This window comes from Oryx dammah, unplaced genomic scaffold, assembly GCF_014754425.2.
Source record: "Oryx dammah isolate SB20612 unplaced genomic scaffold, SCBI_Odam_1.1 HiC_scaffold_2, whole genome shotgun sequence".
Classification (NCBI taxonomy): Eukaryota; Metazoa; Chordata; class Mammalia; order Artiodactyla; family Bovidae; genus Oryx; species Oryx dammah.
In genome coordinates, this window is record NW_024070186.1 from 97,359,947 (window position 1) to 97,379,071 (window position 19,125).

The following is a 19,125-nucleotide window of genomic DNA, read 5'->3' on the forward strand; positions in this document are numbered from 1 at the left end:
TGAACCTCCCACCCATCTCCCTCCCCATCCTACCCCTCTAGGTTGATACAGAGCCCCTATTTCAGTTCCCTGAGCCATACAGCAAATTCCTATTGGCTATCTATTTTACATATGTAATGTAAGTTTCCATGTTACTCTTTTCATACATTTCACCCTCTCCTCCCCTCTCCCCATGTCCATAAGTCTGTTCCTATGTCTGTTTCTTCATTGCTGCCCTGTAAATAAATCCTTCAGTACCATTTTTCTAGATTCCATATATATGCGTCGCTCAGTCGCTATATAGGCTGTCGTATATAGTCTCTTAGTCGTGTCCGACTCTTTGCAACCCCATGGACTGTAGACTATATACGTTCAGTCGTATATAGTCACTCAGTCGTGTCTGACTCTTTGCGACCCCGTGGACTGTAGCCTACCAGGCTTCTCGTCCATGGGATTCTCCAGGCAAGAATACTGGAGTGGGTTACCATTTCCTTCTCCAGGTGATCGTCCTGACCCAGGGATCGAACCCGGGTCTCCCGCATTGGAGGCAGACGCTTTAACCTCTGAGCCACCAGGGAAGCCCATATATGTGTTAGAATGTGATATTTATCTTTCTCTTTCTGACTTACTTCACTCTGTATAATAGGTTCTAGGTTCATCCACCTCATTAGAACTGACTCAAATGTGTTCTTTTTTAGGGCTGAGCAATATTCCATTGTGTATATGTACCACCACTTCTTTATCCATTTATCTGTCAATGGACATCTAGGTTGCTTCCATGTTCTAGCTATTGTAAATAGTGCTGCAATGAACAATGGGATACATGTGAGGTTTTTATTTTTTAATATTTATGAATTTGGTTGCATTGGGTCTTAGTTGAGGCATGCAGAATCTTCATGGTGTCAGGGGGATCTTCCGCTTTGTCAGAGGGACTCTCCAGTTGTGCTGCACAGGCTTCAGTACCTGCGGCCCGTTGGCTCTCTAGTTGTGGCACTTGGGCTCCAGGATGTGTGGGCTCAGTAGCTGTGGCTCGTGGGTTTAGCTGCTCTGCAGCATGTGGGAATCTTAGTTCCTGACCAGGGATCCAGCCTGCCCCTACATTGGCAAGAAGATTCTTAACTACTGGACCACCAGGGAAGCCCCTGAACTTTAGTTTTTGAATTCTCTCTTTTTACTGATCATTATTTCATCATCTAAATTTTGAAGGTGGGCATTATTCAGAATTATCATAGTATTTTAAGGAATGGTAAAGCATCACCATGATATTCCTATTGTTCTTCTCAAGATGGTCTTGAAAAGCAGGCCCCCAAGATATGAATGACCATTTGTGGCATTTATAGTCAGTCTCCTTAAGACCAAGAAACTTGCAGGAGACCCCGGGGTACCTAATGGGAAATTGAGCATGCTTTGTATGCACATCTGAATAACCCTTCCACCTGACTTTAACTTATAAATCTTTTGCCAGGTAGAAAATAGAGAATTAAAACCCTCCAAATTCAGGGTGCATGAAATGTCATTAAGTCTAGCATAAAATTTCTTGAATCTGTCAGATAAAGGAAATCATGTATCCAGAGTGAAGATGGAATATCAATTGACAGGAACCTATGAAGCTGGCACTTATTCTGAGAGACATATGAATCTAAAAATCCAATAATGCCTCTTCCTTTGAAAACACTGGAAGCAGGAAAAGTATTAGGAAAATCAATAAGGTAAAAATCTTCATCCTACTGTTTGGAATGACTCCCACATAAGAATTAATTAACACAATACTTCTAGAACATAAAAAGAATGTTAAAATGTTACCTCTACCCATAGTAAACAAAGATATAAACCCACCTAAATACTAGAGAAAGCAGTTGGAAAAGAAAGATTGGAAGGATTAAAGGCATGTCTAAGAGGTCATTTCTGTCCTGTTGTCTCACCATTTACTCTATTCAGATATACTCTATAGAAGGATAAGTGTTGAACTTCAGTTCATCTGAATTCCTCAGCTCTGTCATCAATGCTGTGACACATTCTAATTTTCTGATTCATTTGTGATGAATAAGTTCTCTCTTTTCTATTCACAATGCTAAAAGTAACCAGTTTTTGTGAGTGAGTTATGATTATTTCCCATTTTTTATTGCACTATTATTTTCCCTTAGCAAATTTCTCTCACTCTTTACCAACCAGTGTGAACCCCACTTGCAGAAAAGCCCCTGGACAATACTATTGCCTAGCCTTGGAGTTAGTCAAGAGGAATGAGAGACTGACATCCTGGGCTCCTTTTCTAATCCAGCCAGTTACCTCAACTGGCAAGTGGCTCAGCTTCTGCCCATAAAAGAGTTGTAATATTAACAATAGCTTTCCCTTACCACTGTCCAATATGTAGAATCCAAATCAAGCCAAATATGTCTCCTTCCAAAGGAGAAGCCTAAACTAGCCTAACAAATTCCTGAATTAGTCCAGATGTCAAGGGCAAACATAAAGAGAGAAATACCTAGAGGTATGGGAACTTAGGATTTATAAATATATAAGCTTTGGAACAGTACAAACTTATTAAATCCAAGAAACTGTCTGATTTAAGGTGAGTTTTCTAATTTCTCAAATATCATTTTTTCTCTGGTAAAGTAGAAATGACAGTATATACTCTTGCAGTCAGGATTAAATGATATACTGTTAGAGCTGCTTTTTAAACTCTTCTAGGCAGGTGATCCTCAAGCTAAGGTGAGCATCCAATATTCGGGGTGCCTGATGCCTGAAACAGTGTGCCACAAATTAGGCTTTCAGCAAAGTCTCAGGTTTCATCCTAAAAATATGTACATATTCTGCTTTCTGCTCCTCAAGAAATCCTTGTTTGTTTCGCCAAACTGGAAGTTCCACGGGGACAAGAACAGGGTCTGTTCTTTTTGTGTATAACTTTCAAGAAGTAGTTATTGGATAAATGAGTACACGTACCAATAAGATTTTGAATTACTTAGCCACAAGGACAACTGACTCTCTAAAGAGACAGCCACATCTTTATTGTTTACTTTGTGGCTTTGCATACTCGTCAGACTGCTCCACTTCCCTGGGTCTGCCCATATTCAAATTGAAGAACATTTACTTAGGATACCTGAAACCACAGAAGGTCTTCAGTGAATAGTACCTCTTATTATCATTCCTTTCCTCATTATTTCCTCTACCTTATTGTCCTTAAGGATCTATGGCCTTTCTCATAAAGACCTTGTCAAGGACTAGGAAAGTCAGAGTCTGGAAGTCCCATGAAGGAGTCTGTATGTCTCTAGCCACTAGCCACACATACTTACCCATGTAGTATGCTCCATTTTCAAACATTTCATTTACTACTGGCTTTAACTTTATAGCAACTTGTTAAAACATCCTAGAAGTGATGAGCAAGGGGACTGAAAGAACACTTTCCCCCCCTCTCCCTTTAGGCCAAGGGTTACTAAACTGGAATTTTTAGAAGACCTCCTTGGAGTTTGGGAGACGCTTGAAACTTGGTTTTTTTGAAGAATTTCTAGGAGGAGAGATTTTCATAGGGATCTGCATCACCTCCAAAAGTTGGGAATCCCTGCCCTGGAACATTACACACACACAAATCAGAATGGACTAATCTTTCAGTTACTATTAACTAAAAGTTAATAATACTTTTACTTCCATGAAGGCTGATGCTATATAATAAATTCTACTCAGATATCACAAAACTAAAATCACACTTAACCCCTCTCTCTCTCTCTCCTCTTGCCTCCCCTACTGTTTTAAGGTCCTGATTCATTTGGCCTTTACAGTTCTATACTCTTTGCTAGATATTTGTTCTTTGAACCCAGCATGCTTAATGCAAATGATTTTAATCTCGTGCAAAACGACTGTAGATAATTCTTTGCGTTTCAGATGAAAACAATATACAGACATACAAAGTGAATATCACTTAGGCAGAAAGGGCACATATCAATAAAATAACAATTTGAGCTGAACAAAAATAAACCCATGCAGATTAATACATATTTTCAAAATTGCATAGCAGATTGTAATTCGATCAAGAAACGGGGGCCTTTTGACATTTATGAATGTTTATAAATTGTAGAAGAACTCTGAGATTAAATTTTTAGCCTTAATATTAAATTTGGGATAGATATTATTGATTTTCATTAATACATAAAAACAACAATTATATCCAATAAAATCTTTAATTTAACTTGGCTTTAATTTGTCTTAGACTGTGACATACACACTGTGAATTTTCTCTCCATCTTGGATTCCTGTCATTGACAGCCTGTGTGTCATTTGACATCCAGGAAAGATAGTTTTTCATTCCAGACCTTGGATATATTAGTCAATCTGGGTATAATTTACATCGATCTCTTTTGATCACATCAAAAATTTAATTTTGACTGATTAACTTTTATGAATAAATACTCCTTGAAATTTAGAAAGTTGTATGCTTAGATATAAGAACATAAATACTGAGTATAGTTCAAAAAGAGCATAATTATTATTGAGACTTATTGGGTTTATAACATACAACAGAAAAATAAGCGAGCACACTGCACAGATTAACCACCAATCATATTTTTCTCCATTTTTTTCAAAGGTTAGGAAAGAAAGCAAGTTCAAAAATACTGGAGGAGCAGGCGGGAAGGAAGGAAAGGAGAAAAGAAGAGAAGAAAGGAAAAATACTTTAAAAGATGCACCAGTGCGATAGTCTAGGATACCAGCTTGTAGACAGGACTAGATGTAGCAAAACTTAGAGTTTTAAAGTCTTTGAAGCTAGTTGGTCTATATGTATATAGACACACACATATATATTTCAAGTTTGTGTGCACTTTCAATGAATCATACATAAGTTAGTTATCTTGCTTAAAATTTTCATTAAGCTCATCAATTTTGTGAAACAATTTAAAAGCATTGGAGACCCCCAACCTCTCTTTATGGTCCAAGCTGCAGATTTTCAACTTAAGTCTTCTTGTCCAAAGAGATGAACACCATCCTTCACTCCTGCATGTTCATGGAACAGGGTTTCACCTAGTCCACAAAAAGAAAAATGTATTCTTTGGAGGAATCTCTATAGTGGTGCATTTGTCCAGAAAACTTGCTGAGAAGTGAAGCTCTAATTGCCAGTTTTCTGCTTTATCCTTATTCTATGCTAATTTATTTAATCAGGTCTTTCTACTTGATCTTTTTTAATACAGTTTGTTTTGCATTTTTCTGGAGGCCTTCTGTGAAGTGGCTAAAACCATAGTGTCAGAGACATAAAAATTCAACCAGCATATTTTAAGTCCTTGACATATTTGAGTGGGGTGGGATAAGGAGACCTGCTTTGTCTTCTCAGCATCCTTGTTTGGTTTATTCTCTTGAATCTTCTATTACTTCAGTTTTATTTCTCTGTAAGAAAAGCTATCAAAACAATAGTGAGCAGGCCAGTCCATTAATCGCTTATTTGGCTTGTGTGTTGATGATTACAAAAGAAAATTGCCAGACTTGAAATACAGAATGAGAAACTGTTAAGGTCAACTCCCCCCAAAACTGAAGTTTTTTTTTTCCTCCTTTTACATTTATTTATTTTTAATTGAAGGATAATTGCTTTACAATATTATGTTAGTTTCTGCCTATGTTGATTCATGTTGATGTATAGCAGAAAACTGAAGTTTTTATTATTAGAAATGCATTTTGGGGGACAGATGCTTTTGTTTAAAATCCTTTTGTCAGAGGGCACATTCCTAGCCTGGTGCTATGCAGCAGACAAGGCAGTAACTACTGTCAGTTAATGACTGACAGCACATGGAGGTTTTGAATTTATCCAAAGCATGAAACATACTAAATCTACCGTTCAAAGAAACAAAATCTATGAGTTTGATTCATCTTTGTCAAAATTAGCTAAGATTTGTCATGTACAACATAGTAAAGCTTTTACTTGTTCTCATGTGCTACCCAATAGCTATTTAAGCAACGATAGAAATAGTCTATCTGTAAGGCAGCCAACCAGCCACAGGTGGCTGTGGAGCACTAGGGATGTGACTAGTAGACCAAGGAACCAAACATTTACTTTTTTATTAAATTTTAAGTATTTTACATTTAAATAGGTAGATATGGCTAGTGGCTACGATATTGAACAGCACAACTCTAGAAAATGTTCATATGATTCCGATCAGAATAAAGCTGACAAAGAAAGAGGTTACCACCCCTTCTGCATTGATCAAACAGCAAGAGGCCACATCTTTGGACATTTTATGAGTCCTGAATCTTGGGCTCCAGGTGACAAAATTGGCTCTTACTGCTCATGCTTTAGGAGCAACAAGTCCTGTCTAAACTTAATTTGCTTTCCTTCTCTCCACAATATCATTGGGTTTATTTTTAATTCCTTGTTTTGTCTTTGATTTTCAGTTCCTTGACCATCAGCCTGTGGCCTGCCCCTTCTCCTTGTGTAAGTAAAAATGGTTTCTTTACTTTTCAAAAAAAAAGTGCCTGATTTGGGAAATTTGAGTCTTTATTGGCATGTTTTCCAGTTGAATTTGTTGTGGTTTCCAGTGCGTCTTCACTGTGTATTAGCTTCTTTCATGTTTGGAATCGATGCTCTTGGTGATAGTAGTAGTTGCCATCATGAGGGGGCTGAAAAGGCCAGCAGCCCAAGCCACTGGACTTGTATTATATAAAGACTGCCTTTGACTTGGCCACAGCTGCTGTTTGCAAAAGTCACTGCTCTTCTAGACTACAGCTTACATTCTTCAGTCAGATACCAGCAACAGTTGGGCTTTTGCTCTGCTGTCAATCAATAGGCAATTATTTATTCTTCAGTTATACACCATCTCTAGGTTCAATAGCTTTTCACTTCAACTTCTAGATCAGAGGTTTCATTTTTTTGTACAAAATTTCTAATATCCTTTTACAGGAAGTATAAGACTGAAGTATAAAACTTCAGTCACTTAAGCTGAAATCCTGTGAAATTGTAAAGTCCAGGAAAAAAAGAGAGAAATCCAGGATTACATATGCTAGGAGGTTTATAGAAGGTACCATTCTCTTTTTAGAAAAGATGGAAAGTCATTTGGGGAAAAATAATAACTTGATTTCAGATGAAAAGAGAGAATATTTATTATTTAAAGCCCAAATTAAGCTGCACTGAGTTGGTTTGGATAAATTTTACCTCGAGCTGCTTTAAAGAGATTCTGGGGCCATGAACCCAGATAATCAAAGTCACTGCGTAAGACACTACCCAAGTAATGCTACAGGTAGTAGCAGTCACCTCACGTGATAAATATTATCAGTGTCCTTCCAGCTGCTTCTCACTCTCTGGTGAACACTGTCCCCTATTCACAACATTCTATCTTACTTCACTGACGCCTTCGCACTGCGAGGTATTCTTGTGTTGCAATCATTTGCACAGAAAGGGTGTTCCCATGGCTCTTTTGCTTGTGTGTGGCTTCCACTCACATTCCTAGAAGCGAGTTGCAAATATATTTAGGGGAGCAATATCCTCCAAAGGATGCTAAGGCTAAAGTCTAAAGTGACAGTTATTTGACAGAGAAAGGAGATTGATTAAACTCCCCAAAGACTGGTGCTGTGTGTAATGCATTTATACAGCAGGGGTGGGTCCTCTCTGCCCCTGACAAGTCTTGTTATTCCTCATTCTCGGTGTTGATAGAGTGGGTCTGTCAGTGCTTTGGAGGGTGTCGGCATTCATGCTTGCGATTACCACTTTACGTCTCTCTGTCCCTACTCCAGTTACCTAGCACTGTGTATTTCTAGTCCTCTGACTGGCAAATCATTTTTGTTACAGTTCTTTTGTGTAAAAACAGTTCACATAATAGCTGTGTGTTAGACAAGGCATTAATCCTCACATCACCGGGGATGAGTCAGCACTGTGCACTCCTGCCCGCCCGGCTCAGCTATTATGACGTCAGCACTGGAGGGCAAGCTTCAGACACAAGCAGTTCAGGGGCCTGGAGACCTGGGTCATAGATTAGAAATCGAGGGGAGACCTTTGAGATAAAAAACATAATTGAAAGGCCGTGCCTGGCTCATAGGAAAATGTGAAACTGATTCTATACTACATCAACCATCAATCTGGCAGCTTCTAGAAAGATCCAAGTTTTAACCAGAGATGAGGCTGAGCAAATGACCTGGAATAGACTGAGAGCCCATCCATGTACCCACTAACCTTTTCCCACCTCCCAGGCCCGGTTTCATGCTTGCTTAGATTGTTTCAAATCCTGAGACTGCCTTTATTTCAAGGGTGACAGGGCCTGTGACAGTTCTGCTGACCACATGTGCCCACTGACACAGGGGATGGCTCCGGAGGTGGTGCCCCAGGGGCCCATCAGAAGGAGAAGAAAAGTTCCCTGGGGACAGGTGAAAACATTATCCCTTAGCGCTTCTAGCTCCTAGTGCCACTGAATGGCCTCCTCCAGGCAGGTGCAACATTCTGCCTGTTCAATTTTTTCTCCTTGGCACTGCCTTTAGTCCAGAGTCTTTGACATAGATTTCAATAGGAGCTGAATAGCTTCCAGACATTCCGCCGAAAGTGTTTCATCCCATTCATCTTTAGCAGAGCAGAAAGGAGCCCTCCATGACCTGACATGCTGCCTTGAAGTAGATAGCACAGACTCACCCTATTTGAGAACCTGGTTCTTACAATGTAGAACTGTCCACTGTTCAAACTCAGATGCATTCTAAGAAAGGACCTTTCCATATTGAAAACTAAATATTGAAAAGCCTGAAAATTCCCTGCCTACCTTCTCTGTTAACAAGACATTCCTCCATCACACCCTCAATCCCTCACTCTTCCTTTCACCCAGTGCTAACCATCCAAAGTGCCTTACTACTGGGGTCTTCTGCCTTCATTGGATTGCTTGGAGGCGCCTATCCTACTTGTAGAAGTTAATACTACTGCTTAGCTTAGGTTTTGATGGATTATCACTTATGGCTCTTTATTCAGTTCTCAGTCAACAAACATTTATGGAAAACCAGTCACTATTCTTGGTTCTTAAAACTGCTAAATAAATAAGAAATGCTCCCCATTGTTAAAAATCTCAGCCTGATAGGGCGATATACATAAATAAAGGCCATGCCCTGTGATGGTCACTGGAATGGAGGTATACAAGATGTAGCAAGGGAACGGAAAGGAAGCAGGAGCACCTACCTGCACATGGGAGGTGCCCAAGTGGAACCTAAAAGCCTGAAGAGTGAGCTGTAGTTTACTAGGTGCATATGGGGGAGGGGCAAACAACAGAAGATCATAATCAGAAAAAAAGACAGCGCAAAGGAGGTGACACACAGCAGGCCGGTTCCGAGTTCTCTGCTCGAGTTTCGTGACTGAAGGAGATCCTTTCAAAGGCGATGAGGCTGGCAAGTAAGCAGGAGGCAGATCATGGAAGGCTTTGTATGCTGAGCAAGGAGTTTGGACTTGAAGTAATAGGCTTGGTGAGGCTTTGAAGAATTTTAAGTAGATTTATGTTTTAGAAAAAGAGCAGTCTGGTGACTGACTGAGAAAAGGGAGAGCAGGTCAAAGATGAAAACCAAGGGCTTCAACTGTGCAGTGGGGCTGGGAAAGGAGAGGAGAGGCCACTGGGTAGTGCTGCATAGACACTGATGTATGCCTAACGCCAGCCTGGCTTGGCCCCATGCACAAACCTTGCCTTCTTGGATGAAGGCTCACATGTTGTGTGGGGCCAAATTTCAGGTGAAATGTTCCTTTACAATCCCTTCACTGGAGACCTCAACTTGAACTGGGCCTACTGGTCTCCAGAAATATGTATCTCCTTCTCTCATAGTGGCCTTAGCAGGCCAAGAAGGAGGGGACATTGCCGGTCTGGCTTTTCCCTTCTTTCACCTGAAAATGAAACCAGTTCTTAATAAGATCCTCCTAAAGTCAATCAAAGCCCCATTTCCTATCATTTTCCCATGGCTGCCCTTTTCTGAGAAGTTCCAAGCCATTGAACTGAATTGCAACTTAAACACAGCCGAGTGCTTAAACAATGCCGGATATTTGTTCCTTCCTTCTGAATTAGAGTTCACCATAAGTGTGCTTTCTCTTGTTCGCTCTGGGCTGCCAGGACAATTTAAAGGAGGTTTTCAGCGGCTTCTGTTGCATGTGCCATCCTCTCTTTAGCAAATGGGAAGATATGTGTGGGTGTGCATAAGTCTTCTCTGTATTACTTTCTGGAGAAATGTTTGCGGAGATGAACAAGATAAGGAGTAAGGGACCTATTGAAAGCCCAGGTCCCCTCAGTGACCTGAGTGCAGAACGTAGGCTGGTGATCAGATGGTCAATTATGTGTTTGTCAAAACACAGTGGGCTGCGTTCCAGACTGCCAGCTTTGGAGGCCCAGCTTCTGCCAACCAAATGTCATCTGGGAACATGCAGCACTGGGCACTGTGAAGGAGTTTGAAATAGACCATGCCACAGCCAACCTACTGCCAGTCTTATAGCACCAATATGGCATGCACAGCCGGGCCCCATGTTTCAGAGCTCAGGAATTCACTGTTCTAAATTCAAGAGGTCAGATGGGTTCATGTTTTCAAAGCCTATGTTCTCTGCTTTGAACATGGTGACTTGCTCCTCAGCGATTTCCAAGTGATTTTTTCCAGTCACATCTCTGTGGAAACCACTCTTTTTATGATGGTTATGAGAGCCTTGTAAATGTCCCAGAGGAGAGAAAAAAAAACAAACTTGCTGCGACAATGACTATGAGATTCTGATAGAGGGATTCCAAGTCTTAGGAAATTACATGAAAGGTGCATAGCTTTTAAAATATCAGGAACCACCTTGGCAACTTATAAAAAGCAGAAGGGCTTTGCCTATTTTATAAAGTGATTTGCATATACCTGCATAAATAATGTCCCCACCTGTACTTTTATGCATTTAGGTTGAATAAATTAAATTCAGTGATCTTTAAAATATTCACTGTCTTTCATTGCTCAGATATCATTTTCAGGACCCTTCCTCCTCATGTTTTTTTCCCTGTAGTAGTAGTGGCTATTTTTTTCTATCTTTGATTCAGAGAATCAAAACACACTGCAGACCAGTCTACCACAGCCAGGAGCATTACCTCTCTCTGCTTCCATTCCTTTTAGCCTTTCTACCTAGTAAACAATGCTTTCCATAAGCTTTTCATAAAGGAAATGGGGGAGTATATTACTAAAATGAAAACATAGCACAAGCTAGGATTCAGAATCATGTTTAGTGGAGAGTTAAAACATAAACGAGCACATTGCCCTTGTGTGTTCTTAAGAAACTTAAAACTGAGTTCTGAAAAGAAGCCATACTATTGAGTGTTCCATATGCACATAAGATAATAACAATTCCAAAAGGAATGATACTCCAATAAGTACTATAGGATTTCATTCATGAAAGAAAACTTATGGGCTGGAAAACATCGTGTAAAATGCGATTTTTGTTGTTGTTCAGTTGCTAAGTGGTATCCAACTCTTTGTGACCCCATAGACTGCAGCACCCCAGGCTTCCCATGTAGCTAGTCTTGAAAAATGGCTTGAATGTTAAAAAAAAGAAAGAAAGAAAGGAAAAGGAAAGAAATGATATCCCGAGCAAAAGCATAAACCTAAGTGTAGGATTCTTTGAAGGGGTACAATAAAAAGCAGTTTTTCCCCACTCAAATTTTAAACCCATTGAAAAATAAAAAACTGATAGCTGGGGAGCCAAAATTTTTGCTAAAGTCTAGGTGGAAAGACAGAACTTAGTATGAGAGGTAGAAGGGGCTCACTGACTCTCTTCCTCCCAAGGGAAAATCTGGATCTGCATAAGAGTAATGCTTTTCCAGGTCTCTGACTTCCGCTAGTCTAAGCAGTCTAGAAAGGAGAAAGACTCAGAAACGTCAATAGCTAAATCCCAGCCAACTGAGAAACAGGGACCAAGGGCTGCCTTACCAACAAGATGATTCTCCTCCATGGAAAAGTATTAGCATAAGGAATGAGGCAAGATATGTTTAGAAAACTTCTTTATGTAAACTGGGAACCCTAAGATCCACAAGCTGGGAAACAAGAGGAGGAAGTATTAAGTAAAATGAAAATGGAAAGCAGAGCCAGGAGGTCAAATAAGGCTCTCAGATGCCTAAGGGGACATACCTGAGGTTGAAACCAGCTGTCATAGAATTATTGGAGTTCTAAACTGAGGGTTCCTTTTTAGACTCTTAAAAATTACCAGAATCAGAATCCCAGGAACAAGCAAGAAATGAAGACAATGAACTAAACCCAAGTTGGAAACAAAAACAAAAACTCGTAACTTTTGTGAAACTAATGATAAAATTTGTTGAGTACTTGCCTTTCTTTGGGTACTAGACAAAATATTTTTAATGGTTATATAATTTAACCTTTTAAACTACTCTTATTAAGTATATAATGTTATAAAAATGAAATGGATATTTAACATGTTTGAATAATTTTTTTCCAAGAATGCCTAGGAAGTAACAGAGACAGAACTTGAATCCAAGATTATCTGTCTTAAAATCCTTGGTGGAATTTCATTAAACACAAAGTGAATGTCTACTAAGTGCTGAAAACCTAATAGCAAAACACACAGAGCCTCTGCCCTGCTGGAGTTTACAATCTGGGGGATGGGAGAGAGACATTAATCAAATGGTCACACAAAAGAACTTATAATTGCAAGCTGTGCTTACTGCTGTGAAATAAAAGTGCCAGGTCCTCTACAAGCAATATAGGAGAGGGATCTAAGTGAGTCTGGAAGTACAGAAGACGCTTCCCTGAGGAAGTGACTCTGAGCTGACCTCTGAGGTTGAGGAGATAATTCAGGGCCTGTTGATGTCAGGATCTCTGATGACATGTTAAGGACCTGCCTCAGGGCAATGGAAAAGCACATTTAAGAATGAAAGTGGCATGATCAATTTTGTATTCTAAAAAGATCTTGCTACTCTTGTACATTTATCCCAAATAGATGGAAACATATCCACACAGATAACAAAGTTTATGGCAGTTTTACTCACAATTGCCCCAAACTGGAAACAACCCAGATGTCCTTCAATCAGTAAATGGTTAAACCATAGTATGACCAAGCCATGGAACTGCTCAACACTTGGAAGCAGTGAACTCTTGATATGTGTAACTTGGATTAATAACAGAGATGTTACACGGAGTGAAAAAGCCAATTTCCTTTATATAGCATTCTTATAATGACAAAATTATAAAGATAGAGAGCAGAATAACAGTGATTAGGGAGTTAGGGAAGATGGGGCTGACTGTGGCTACAAAACTGTAGCCCGAAATAGTCTTAGGATGTAGCCGTCCTGTATTTTGACTGTGGTGGTCATCATGCAAATCTTACATAAGGACGCGATAGGATAGAGCGACGTGCACACACTTATATGAGTGTGTGTAAAATGAGTGAAATCTGAATCAGGTGGATGGATTGTACCAATGTCAGTTTCCTGACTGTGATATTGTACTATAGTTAAAGATATTAGATTGGGCCATTATGAGAGAGGGGTAGAGTGCATACCAGACCTTTCTGTATTATCTCTTACAATTACAAGATAAACTACCATAATCCTGAAATTAAAAAATTGAGCTAGTTTCATTGTGGTAAATGGTTTAGGAAGAGCAAAAGTAAGGAGACTATAGTAGTAGAACAGATAAAATATAGACTTGTGTAGAGACGATGGGAATGGAAGCAAAATGAATGCAACTGAGAGAATTCAGAAACAAAATATACAATTTTGAAACAAATATATGGATTGTATGTGGGAGATGAAGGGGAAAGAAGTGACTACTGGTTTCATGTTTGTTAAAAATATGAAGGATGATGCCACTCAGGGTTCTATGAAAGACCAGAGGAGAACTGGGGTTAAGACCTGTTTTTGAGATGTCTAGTGTCAAATGCTTTCAATAGAGAGAAGTAATCATATTGGGTAGGCAGATGAATATATACAACTGGAATTCAGAAGTAAAGTGAAGACAAATGAAGCTGTTGGCATGGATGGTAATTGCCTAGGGACAAGGTTAGATGGAGAAGAAGGCCCAAACTGGGACTTGAAGAACTCAATATTTAATCACCTGGAAGGGAAAAATGAGGCTGTGAATATCCTCAGAAGGAATAGCTAAGGGATAGTAGGAAAATCAGAAAACATTGACACAGAAGCCAAAAAAAAGAAAGTGTTTCAAAGAGAGTGGTCAATAGTGACCCCTGAGAAGTCAAGTAAGTTAAGGATTGAAAAATATATGACTTAATATATTAGTTTGGAGGTTGTTGTTGACTTTAGCAAAAGGTGGCTTGTTGAAGAGGTAGAGGCATTAACTTATTTGTTAAAGGATGAGGAAAGCATAAGACGTGAAGAAACACAGCAAATGTGGGTAAGTCTTGGAAATATTACCTTAAAGGAAAAGAAAATGAGCTGGTATAATATCTTAGGAATGTGGGTGGGTGGGGTGAGGTGAAAAGAAGTTTCTGGAGGGGAATGGAGATTTTAGCATGTTTATATGCTTAGAAAAATACAGTAGAGAGGAGAGATTCAGTGTGTAGGAGTGATAATAGGATAGGATGACTGTTGAAGGGATGGTTCCTGGTATGGACAGAGACATGGGGTCCTGAGCACAAGCAGAAGGATAGACGGAGGAACATGTATTCCATAGTTACAAGAAAGAAGAAGGAAGGGTAGAGATAGATGCAAGCTGTGCGTAGGCTTGGTACTGAGAGGTTGAGAGGTGTCCCAAATGGTCGCTCCTAGGGAGCAAAGTGCTGCCAAGAATAAGTGAGGCGGAGATTTGAGGAAAGTAGAAGTTTAAAATAGTTCTTGGGACAAATAGGATGGCAGGTTGACCAGAAGAACACAGTGGGATTCTCCTTGGTAGTGCAGAAGGCCTAGGTGAGTCTGGTGGGTTTTTATAGTGCCTATTCGGTCTTGTGTGACTTTCTCCAGGAGTACAGTGACCAAGGTGGAAACTTAGAGAAGATGTGCCTTTTAGTTCAAATTAGGGTGGAATTTTACATAATAAGCATGAAAAGATATTAGGGGTTTTAGTTTCTTTTTGATCCAATCTGAGGCCAGAATGAAAAGGCAGTAAAAGGGCTCTGTTCAATTCTCTAAGCCTCTGGTGAGCATCTACATTGCACCAGGCACTGTATTTGGTACAGAAAAAAACAGTCTAGTTTAGTTTAAAGGCTAATATCTAGTCCAAAAGGCCAAGAACAGGTGATTAGATAACCTTTGCCAAAGACACAGAAAGCCATGCCATTACTTTCTTCTGCCTTCTCCTTCCTCCCATTCTGGGATTACCTAGTTATATTCTTACTTTCTCACTCAATATCTACTCTCTGCCTTATTGACAAGCCTCTAATATACAACATACATATGTAAGTGACAATTCTGATTTCTTCCATCATCATTTTGCTAATATATGATCATTTAAGAACAATTAGGTCATCTACTTGAAGTCTGGTATTGGTCCTGGATGAATTTTCTCTGAATTTTAAGAGCTTCCATCTAACTGTACATAGACTATTTACTTATTTATTTATTTTCTTGGAAAAAGGGATAGAGAGAGGAAGAGTGGGTAGGTAAGAGAGGAGAAGGAAAAAAAGGGAAAGAAAGCTAATGATCTATAGAAGACCTGGTATAGCTGCTCACCCTTGTTACTCCAGGGAACTCTCACTTTAAATGAATGGATGAGCCTCCATTCCTAATGGTGTCCTATGCCAGCAGGCTCCAAAATAGCTTCCAGACCTGGAGACATTTCAGAGTACTAAAGATTAACTAAACTTCAGCTTCTAGTAGCATAAAACAAGATATAAAAAAGACCTGAAGAATTTGTAAATTCTTAATTGCCAATAGCACTAGGATTCCCCATTCAGATTTATTCTGTTATAAAGCGGTGGCTTGCAAAGAGGTGGTGGCAATGACAGCTTTCCTTTATTTGAACACATTCCATTCTATTAGATTTCCTTTAGGAAATGACATTAAGACCATTTGACTCAAAACTCAACTGTAGATACATCTGGGATAAAATTTGCCAGCTGTTGAGCAACACAGCTGTATTTTTTTAATAGTTAACTTCTTTCATGATTCTATAATTCACACTTATTGTAAAATATTAAGAAAGTATGGAGAAAATATTCACAATCCCACTAAACAGAAAAAGTGATTATTAACAATTTTTTAGATCACCTTCTAGTCTTTTCTCTGAATTTAACATGATTGAGCATATACTGTATGTATAAGGTTGTATTCTATTGTTTACTAAATATTATGTAAGCCCTTCTCAGTATAATTGCATACTGCCACCAAAATGTCTGAATAGTTTCCTATCATATAAAACTCCCAGAATTTTCCTAACAATGCCCTAGGTATAGATATTTGGGTTATTTCCAGTATGTGAGCTTTTATACTTTAAAGTCTTTTAAGATGTCATGTGTCACCTGAATTGTCAAACTTGGAGGAAACTTGAGGAAGGCAGTGATGCCAACCATCAAGAGAATGGTCAGGCAATAGTGTCACCCTATTCAGAGAGTTACTAATTGCTAATGACTATGAAACTCATATTTGAATTTTTAAGTAGTTATTACAGAATTTATCTAAGCTTTTTTCCCTAAAATTTAAATTCTATTTTTTTCTTTGCTTCTAAAGTATACATTTAGTTTGGCTTGCATTTGTTATAGTAATGATGTAAAAGAAAAAAATCCATTCAAAATCTCACCACTCAGAGAGTTAACACTTTGGGGAATATATTTCCAAACATATCTATTTATCTGTCTGTTTTTCTTTGTCTTTCTCTTTTCAAAATAAAAGGAAAATCTGCTGGCTGTTTTGCAATCTGCTTTTTTACTCATTGTAACAGGCATTTTCCATGATAATAAATATAGATCCGCATTATCTTTTTGACAGCCACATTGTACTCCAGTAGAGGGTAATTTATTGAATAAGTCACTTACTGATGGACATTTAGGATATTTGGAAATTTTTTCTAACTAAACAATGCTACAGTAACCATCTCTATACATATATGCATTTTTTTTAAAAATTAACTTGCCTGATTATTTCCTTAGGGTAAATTTCTAGTAGTGGAACTGCCAAAGTAAAATTTATCTGCTGCTAAAGTGTCCTCCAGCAAAATTGTGTCAATGTATATCCCCTGCTGCTACTGCTGCTTTGTCGCTTCAGTCAAGTCCAACTCTGTGCAGCCCCATGGACTGTAACCTGCCAGGCTCCTCTGTCCATGGGATTCTCCAGGCAAGAGTACTGGAGTGAGCTGTCATGCTCCCTTCCAGACCCAGGGATCAAACCCAGGCCTCCTGCATTGCAAGGCAGATTCTTTACTGCTAAGCCACTAGGGAAAGCCATGTATACCCCTACCAGCAAAGAAAGAGTCTGCCCATTTCTCTGCATCTTCACTAATTCTGTAACTGTCAATTGTACTTTTTGCCATGTAAGTTAATATTTTTAAGTTGGGGTACAAGATGCTTTTTCCAAGCATACAATCCCATCTGAAAACTTAAAAGAATATTACATTTTACTACATGAAGATAGAAATCACTATGGTGAACAGTATTAAAAAAAAAACTAGGGAAATACTGTGACATATCCTTAATATTTTAAAAGTAGATATGATCAATAATGAAAAGGTGAATAATACAGTAAAAACATGCAAAGGGCAAATGAGCAGTCTCACAAGCATTTTGTTGTTCAGTCTCACCCTTTGCTGCAAAGGCAGTGGCCCCTCTTGTCCTATGAGGTCGCCTCTAGCACTGTTTCCTGTGCTCTGCTGGCAGCCCCCATCCTCACCGCTCTCCCAGGGAAAGTTGAGGGGAGAGAAGCACCACTCTGGAGACCAGCAGAGTTTCTGGTTGAGGGACAGTCAGTACTTCCCCTGGTTTCATACATTTATGTTTATTTGACATCACCATTCCCCCAAAGGGACAGGCTAATTGTTCACTCATATGAATGTGAAAGTGATCATCTGAGCTCTGCCATCAGACTCCAGAATCAGTAAATTATTGGGAAGGGAAAAACACACACTGGCAACACTGCCTGATCTGTGTCTCCAGGGCAGAATTGACACTATTCTTCTACCAGATGTAGATAGAGATTTCTGGATGTTCTCATAAATAAAGTGCTAGAGGCCATGGCATCAGTGTCCTCCACCTTTCCCTCTCTCTGACTCCCGTGTGTATTACTACATACTTAATGAAATGGAATATTTTCCAGCAACTTCAGGGAAAGTGAAAGACGCTAAGAGGCAGAAATGCCACATTGACAGCATCCGCCCGTGCCCTTCACAGTGCAAACTGACCAGAGCATCGTCCCTGTGTTTGGGGACAGTGAGCATCTGGCTCCCGGCATGTGTACCCCAAGTCTCTCTGAGGGCAGGAGTTGTGCAGCGCTGTTCTGAGTGGTAATTGGAGCATTCCTTCAGCACCAAAAGTTCATTTGCAGATGATAAGGGATGCCATGTGCTCTGGGGCATTTTTTCTACATCTTTAAAGAAAAACCATGTCCAGAAGTCATCTGCAGTTCCTTAAATCCTTAGGCAGTGTCCAGAAGGGAAGTAGAAAAGAAACCATCATGTTCAAGATTGTACAGAAGCTCCTTTAGGCCAATTACAAGCTGAGGCAAGTGGTAGGAACCAGGCCTAGTAAATAACTCCCCTACCTGAGCAGTGAAACTGCCCAAGAAGTGGGAGCACGTGACTACCGGCTAGGTTTCAGTGATGCCCCTGGAGCAGTTTAAGGCTGGCACTGCATACTGTAGGCTCAGAGGGCCGAATGTTTAACTTTCTTATTGATGCCCTTAGAAAACGTCACATGTTATACCCCAGCCTCTATAACATGGCCTATACTCAGAGGCCAAGCAGGATCCAATAATGATGATTGGTGTTGTGTTGTTTATTAGCATGAGTCTTCCCTCCATTCTTTCTCACCCTTTTCTTCGCCAAACATCATTGCCCATTGAAAGCTGGGCAGTGGTGTATGTATAGGATATACATTATATAGATGTTTGGTACAAATGGGCTTTCCCAATGGCTCAGTGGGAAAGAATCTGCTTGCAGTGCAGGAGACATGGGTTTGATCCCTGGGTAGATCCTCTGCAGGAGGACACTCCAGTATTCTTGCCTGAAAAATCCCATGGACAGAGGAGCCTGGCAGTCTACAGTCCAAAGGGCAGCAGAGTCTGTCTGACACGACCAAGCCACAGAGTACAACAGCAATAA

General features: G+C 39.6%; 1 protein-coding gene across 27 annotated transcripts in view; it reads left to right on the forward strand.

Annotated features, from left to right (window-relative positions):
- The window catches only part of ZBTB20 (zinc finger and BTB domain containing 20), an 838,376-nt gene that overhangs the window by 658,470 nt on the left and 160,781 nt on the right, over positions 1 to 19,125 (forward strand). For 26 of the 27 annotated variants that reach the window (XM_040224195.1, XM_040224181.1, XM_040224152.1 and 23 more), the window contains one exon: positions 6,343 to 6,382. The exons of the other annotated variant lie outside the window; for it this stretch is intronic. The gene's annotated coding sequence lies outside the window, so the exon portion shown is untranslated. The remainder of the gene's footprint in view (positions 1 to 6,342; positions 6,383 to 19,125) is intronic. 27 annotated transcript variants of the gene reach the window in all.